We start from the raw sequence: 6,925 nt of genomic DNA, 5'->3' as shown, positions 1-6,925 counted from the left end.
CTTTACCTTTAATTTTGTTTACTTACCGTTTATTTATTATCTATTTAAATGTTTTTATTTTATTTATTCAAAATTTATTTTGTAATTAATTTATTTAAACATTATTTTTCATTTTATTTATTTAAGCTTTGTGTTTATTTGATTTATTTAATTTTTTACTTTTTTTACTTAAAAATGTTTTATTTTATTCACTTTTTTAACTTGTCCTGTCCTTATTTTATTAACTTAACTTTTATTTTTAATTTAATGTATTTATTTTTACTTTATTACTGGTAATTTAACCTTAATGTTTTTATTTTATTTACTTAAAGTTTAAATAAATAAAATTAAAAAATAAGCTATTTCTTTAACCATTATTTCATGTATTTAGCCTTTATTTTTATTTTATTTGTCTAAACGTTTACCCAGACCTCGTTTTCCTCCTGTAACAGGAAGAGACTCGGAGTGACAAGTCCCGCCGTGAAATCCCTCCCATGTTGCTCCAGACTTTGTTTTCACAGCTCTGTTCCTAAATGTCTTCTTCATGATCCAATCAGTGCAGCTCCAAATGTTTCTTCATGATCATGTTCACAGCAGTTGATACTTCCATGTTTTGAGGAGGACCCACATATTGTCCCGACCAAACCGGAGTCCCTGATTGGTCCCAGTCCTGCGTGAAAATGTTCAACCAGCTGAACTGTCAGCAGGTGATCAATGAACGTCCGATTTGTGGGCGTGGCCCGAGACTGGACTTTAAACGTGCGTAGCGACCCCGATCACGAGCGTTCTGGACGCCTGAAACTCTAGTCCATACGAGTCTGCACTCACTCGTCACTAAGACTAGACGAGGTGTCAACACATTTTCACACTGAACTGCAGCAACACAAAAATGTGACCAATCAGGGACTCAGATTTGGGCGGCGTCCGCTTGAAAGCGCAGAAGTATCAGGTGACCATCACTACGGAGACGTGATGATCGTGTCCGTTGGATTCATAGATGAACATTTCTAGGACCAGAGCTGTGAAAACAAGATCTGCAGGATTCGCTGTGACTCTCCAATGTAGAGGACTGGCTCCAATAAACGATAAAAACACTAAAGAAGAAGAATCTCCTCCATGTCAGACCTGGTCTGGTGTGAACGCCGCCGGCGTGATGAACGTCTTTGAAGGCATCTGTTGGAATAACAGTGGAGCCAGAGCTGCAGCTGAATGTGAACGATGAAAAGAGTGAAAACATCAACAGATGAGATCCTGAAGGACATGTAACATTTAGTCAATGAGCTTCTGAGGATCACTTCATAGAAACTCATTAGAGACCAACCTGGACGGAGAAGACGATGGATCAAAGGAAGGTCAGAGGAGCACCACGAGTACATGTCCGCTGTAGCTCCACGGTTCACCGTCTGCTGACCTCCGAACTCAACAGCTGTTTACGTATTCACGGTATTCCAGTGGATTCTGAAGTGAGAAAGAGGCTCCTCGCCGTCAGGACTTAACGTTAGTAATGATGCAAATCAATCAATCAATCAATCAATATACTTTATTAATCCCCTGGGGGGAAATTCATTCATTCAAATCTGATGTCAGAATCAGCTGATTCACATCCATCCAGTAAACGCTTGAATACTTACGAAGATCAGAAACATCTCAAGTGTTAAAGGGTCAATAACCCCTCCTTCAACAGAAGGGGAGGAGCCTCAGACGCAGCTCATCTCCTGTTTACCGTGGTGACCGCTCATCAGGAAGCCCCGCCTCCAGCAGGACCACACCCACGATCCTGTGATGGAGCCACATTTGGACCTCATGGATGAACAGTGAGAGGAGAAGAACCATTTGGACCTCATGGATGAACAGTGTGAGGAGAAGAACCATTTGGACCTCCAGAATGAACAGTGTGAGGAGAAGAACCATTTGGACCTCATAAATGCTCAAACTAAAGCAAATGAATCCAAACTGTGGAAACAACAAAGTTTCAATGATTAAAGAAACAAACCAACAGTTTGGTTTGAAACTTTCATCTAGAAAACGTTCAGACGTTCACTTCCTGCTGTTCCGTATGACAGGAAGTCCATGAGCGAGAGGAGAATTTCACTAAACTAACTGAAGAAAAACGTCTTCTGAACAGGATCTAAATAATCAATGAGTCGATTCTCTCAAAGTTCACGCGCTTCTCCAGCTTCCAGCTGTCCAGATGAAAGGTTCTGACTCATGAGTTTTCCTGTTTCCATCAGCAGCTGAAGCTTCGGACGGGAAACCTGCTGCTCCAGCTTGACGCCTCTGCAGATACGCTCACCTGCCAGCGGGGGCGCTGTTCCGCAGTGCATGGAGGAGCTCCGCCCCCTCAGAGAACTGACTGAAAGTCGGTTAGTTCAGCTTGAATTGACCATCAACCCCCCCGGCCCGTCTGCAGGTTCTGGTCCGGTTCTGTGCAGCAAAGAGCTGCTGTTCTCGAACAGGAGGAGACTGAAGGTTTCCTCGTCTTTCTGTAATCAGAACAAGCAGCGCGCCTTCCTGTTGCCATGGAGACGTTAATTAGGACATGAAGTGGAAGAATGAAGGAAAACAAAATACCTGAGAGGATGGAGGAGAACCGCTCGGCTCCTCACCGGCAGAACCGGCATCGTTTCACCGTCTGCAGAAGCTGGAAGGAAAGTTTGATCTGAAGAATCACAGACATGAAGACTCGTGACCTCACACACGGGGGGAGGGGCTTCTTAAAGTTACTGTTACTCTGGCAACTGAACAACAGCTGAAGTCTCATTGAGACAGAGGGTTGCTGGTTGAAGTCCAACAGGATTTACTCTGGTGGGACGGATCTCCACGGTGGTGCCGTTGAGCAAGGTGCTTCACCTCCAGACGAGATGCTCAGGTGGAGCTTTGGTTCAGTGAAGACAGGTAAAGGTTTCTGGGTTCAGGTTACAGCCACAGCTGGACCTCAGGACCAGGAGACCCGAAACGCTGAAAACAGTCACTTCTGAGACCTGACAATGACCTGAAGGTCAGATCTCCATCAGACCTGAAGGTCACACCTGTACGTCACACCTGTACGTCACACCTGAACATCAGACCTCTGCCGCCGACCTGCTGTTTTCTGTCTCTGCTCCCAGCAGGAAAACCCATCGTCCTCCTGTAGATGTTCCAGTTCCTCCCAGAGCAGGTCCAGAGCTGAGGACACCTGAGGACACCTGAGGACACCTGAGGACACCTGAGGACACTGACCGCCTCTCACCTGTCCTTTGGACAACTTGCAGACTCTGTTTTTGCACAAACATCTCCACCTGCTGAGAACATCAACAAAGAACTCCACCAACAGCTTGAACAACAATCTAAAGTCCTCAGTGATGAAGAGTCTCCAGGTCCGGAGACCGAGCTCTGCACTGCCTCTAGTGGTCCAATGATGTCATTACACCCCACAAACATCAGAACCAAAAGAGAAAATCAATCCTTTGATCAAAAAAATCAGTAAATGTTAACTCTGTCTTGGATTCCAACACAAAGATGTATGACGTAAAGTGACTCGTGTCGTGTCTGCAGGAGGACCATCATCTTGATGTTTGTGCGGCGTTCCTTCCTGCCGCCGTCTACAGCGGGTACATGAGCTCCGGGCGTGTGGATGACCAGCTGAGCAGAAAATCTGGGCTCTGCGTTTCTATGACTCGTGTCAGTTGAGCTCAAATTCCCGAGAGTCCGTTCAGGGAGAATCCAAGCCGACAGATGTGGGATCAGGTCCCTGAACGCGTCGCTGCTGCCCTCTGGGCGCGTTCAATGACCTCTCGTACCAGGAGGCGTCACGGCGATCACAAGAGGAGCCTCTGAGGCTCCGCCTCCAGAGACAGAGATGTTCATCGTCAGTTCTTCATTTCCTGCTGAAGCTTTCATCGTGTGAGGAGGCCACACCCCCTATGGATTTAGACCACGCCTCCTGCTCTGGAGCTGCAGGCTGTGGTTCTGCTCTGAGCTTCAGCTTCCTCTGAAGCTTCCTTCAAAGGAGATCTGAGCAGAACCGAAGGCTTTTGGGTCACGTCTGCTCGTCAGTCACACTTTCTGCTTGTTTGGAGGCCAAAATAAGAATAAAGCTGCAGAGCGTCCAGGAAAACATCTCCTCAGGGTCCCAAACTTCACGTCCTCACAACAGCTGGGACGATCCGTCGTGTTTCTGTGCACGAAGCCAAACCTCCTGAAGCTCTCAGAAACACAGACGGGGTTCCTGATGGAAGACAAACACGTTTCGTCTGTCCTTCAGGACTAACCGGCATCATTTCAGGGGAGAATTCCCTTCAGCTTCAAAGCAGAAGCAGAACTTTCAAACTACAGAGTAAAACTCTTCTTTAGGAGGAAGTGGAGCCGAGCTTCCTCCCCGGATGTTGTATTTACTGAAACATTCCCAGAGGAGATAAACTGTCAGTAATTTGCAGCTAATCGTGAAGGTGTTACTGAACCCACAGAAGCAAATGAGTAAACAAGTCTTCTGCCTCGGAGGCAGAAATATTATTTTGAAATCATTTTGTGCTGAGATGAGAGCGTGGCGTTCCTCAGGGATGTTGAGCTGGAGCTTCAGGCTTTAGCGTCAGTTATGACACGTTTGTGAGGTTTGGAACCACCACTTCAAACTGGCCCAATAACAGACCCCCCCCCCCCCGACACTCTGGTTTAATCACCATCTATTTTTAACCTTCAATCATTTTGTTTTTCTGAGTTTCTGCTTGTAGTATTAAAAAAACAACAAATCTACTTTTCATCTCATCTAGGATCCAGAATTATCCAGTATTTTATTTACTTAACCTCTTACGTCTGGAGCTCTTTTGGAACGTTTTTTTAATTTGTAACCACAGTTAATCAGAATGAACTATTGTGGTATTATAACCACGACGTGATGGCCGCTCCACACGTGGGACGCCGGTCTTAAGGGGCTCAAACAGTTTGAGAATAAATGCTAAAATCTAACATACCAGAAGGATCAGAAGCAGATAAGAAGTCCAAAATGTTTTTCATGAATCATCATAAATAATTATTTGTTGTTTTTCTCTATTTCAGCTCATTTAGACTTCATCAAAAATGAACAAATAACTTTTAACGGTTATTGTTTGACATCCTGGTTTTCTGCATCATTGTTCAGCTTTTGTCAGATGATTCATCGTTTTATTTAGACCTCTCTCTCAGTGGGTGGAGTCTCCTGCCTCAGGGGGAGGAGCTTAAATGTCTTGGTCACGAGTGAGGGAGGATCAGAGCGTGAGATCGACAGACGGGTTGGAGCGGCGTCCGCCGTTATACTGTCGCTGCAGCGCTCTGTGGTGGTGAAGAGAGCTGATCCAGGAACCAAAGCTCTCAGTTTACCTGTCGATCTTCGATCCAGAACTCACCTGTGGTCATGAGCTCTGGATCAAGTTTCCTCTGGAGGCTGGATTAGAGAAAGGGGAGGAGCTTAGTCACCTGGAGAGAGCGTAGGTGTTGAGGGGTCCCAGTCTCACAGTCTCTATGACTCAGTCGGGGTTTGAACCCATGACCTGCCAGTCTCAGGACAGACACTCCACCCCTGAACCGCTGTTGTATGACGGTTTTAGTCTCATTTGATCACAGATCATTTTGATTCTCGTTCTGTTCTTCAAGTCTTGAGTTTGAACAACGTCCTCCACAGCAGAGAAGGTTTCAGGAAGTTCGTCTGGATGTTGATGTTGTTGAGATGAAGATGTGAAAAAGTTTCCTTAAAACTCGGAGCTGCTTCTGCTGTTCAGAACTTTTTCTGATGTTTTTACAGAAACAAACTTTTCATTCATTCAGGATCAATCTCAGATTCAGGTGTCTTTAATCCTAAAGGATGACTGAAGTCAGGATCAGGATGAGATCAAGATAAGGATGAAGTTAATATCAGGATGAGGTTGGGATCAGGATGAAGTCAGGATCAGGATGAGATCAGGATCAGGATGAAGTCAGGATCAGGATGAGGTTAGGATCAGGATGAGATCGGGATCAGGATGAAGTTAATATCAGGATGAGGTTGGGATCAGGATTAAGTCAGGATCAGGATGAGGTCAGGATCAGGATGAAGTTAATATCAGGATGAGGTTGGGATCAGGATGAAGTCAGGATCAGGATGAGATCGGGATCAGGATGAGGTCGGGATCAGGATGAAGTCAGGATCAGGATGAAGTCAGGATCAGGATGAGGTCAGGATCAGGATAAAGTCAGGAACAGGATGAGGTCGGGATCAGGATTAAGTCAGGATCAGGATAAAGTCAGGATCAGGACATGGTCGGGATCAGGATGAGCTCGGGATCAGGATGAGGTCAGGATCAGGATAAAGTCAGGATCAGGATGAGGTCAGGATCAGGATAAAGTCAGGATCAGGATGAGGTCGGGATCAGGATTAAGTCAGGATCAGGATGAGGTCGGGATCAGGATTAAGTCAGGATCAGGATAAAGTCAGGATCAGGATAAAGTCAGGATCAGGACATGGTCGGGATCAGGATGAGCTCGGGATCAGGATGAGGTCAGGATCAGGATTATTTTTCCAACTTCTTCCATGTTTTCCATCATTTTTTTTTCTTTCTTCATGTTTCGTCTTCATTTGTCCGCGTGCGTTTGCTCGTGCTCGTCTGGAACCGCCTCGTTTGCAGCTTTTCCGGTGACAGCAGCTGGTGGAGAGAATGGGGGGGTCGAGCTAGAGCCCCGCCCCTCTCCTGACGTCAGCGCTTTATAAAGGCTGCGCACGGAGCGGCTGAACCTTCCAGCGCTGTGAGCGGCGGGCTGCGCGCGCGCCACACACGCGGAGCTCCTTCCTGCTCAGTAACTTTCTGCGCTTCTCCGCGCGCGAGCCGCAGCAGACACGCGGACATCCGTGACCGCTGGAGGGGGTCGGTGACCCGGAGGGACGAGCAGGTAAGCCGCCGCGCGCCCGACACACCCGGAGACTTAGCGCGCGGACTGAACCCGGTCACATCTCTGCCGG

The 6,925-nt window shown here is 46.7% G+C and overlaps 1 protein-coding gene and 2 long non-coding RNA genes across 5 annotated transcripts in view; 2 read left to right on the top strand and 1 right to left on the bottom strand.

The window, feature by feature from the left end:
- Window positions 1–276: 276 nt before the first annotated feature.
- On the bottom strand, window positions 277–2,681 carry LOC112136414. Of its 2 annotated transcripts, XR_002917338.2 has the most exons (4): window positions 2,551–2,681; window positions 1,611–2,462; window positions 1,301–1,437; window positions 277–1,184 (listed from the first exon to the last, which is right to left on the bottom strand). It is a non-coding gene; the product is annotated as an uncharacterized LOC112136414 (long non-coding RNA). The 2 variants fall into 2 exon arrangements; XR_004948386.1 differs by having other exon boundaries at window positions 1,301–2,462.
- Window positions 2,682–2,828: 147 nt separating this feature from the next.
- On the top strand, window positions 2,829–4,470 carry LOC112136415. Its single transcript, XR_002917339.2, has 2 exons — window positions 2,829–3,010; window positions 3,087–4,470. It is a non-coding gene; the product is annotated as an uncharacterized LOC112136415 (long non-coding RNA).
- Window positions 4,471–6,141: 1,671 nt separating this feature from the next.
- Window positions 6,142–6,925, top strand: part of npffr2a (neuropeptide FF receptor 2a) — a 19,299-nt gene continuing 18,515 nt past the window's right edge. The window contains exons 1-2 of one of the 2 annotated variants that reach the window (XM_036213761.1): window positions 6,142–6,262; window positions 6,467–6,855. The gene's annotated coding sequence lies outside the window, so the exon portion shown is untranslated. Of the gene's footprint in view, window positions 6,263–6,289; window positions 6,856–6,925 lie in introns of those variants that run through there. The other variant, XM_024258044.2, reaches the window with a different exon arrangement.

This window comes from Oryzias melastigma, linkage group LG9, assembly GCF_002922805.2.
Source record: "Oryzias melastigma strain HK-1 linkage group LG9, ASM292280v2, whole genome shotgun sequence".
NCBI classification, from domain to species: domain Eukaryota; kingdom Metazoa; phylum Chordata; class Actinopteri; order Beloniformes; family Adrianichthyidae; genus Oryzias; species Oryzias melastigma.
Note: the sequence above shows the minus strand (reverse complement) of the source record. Positions and strands in the feature narration are given on the sequence as shown.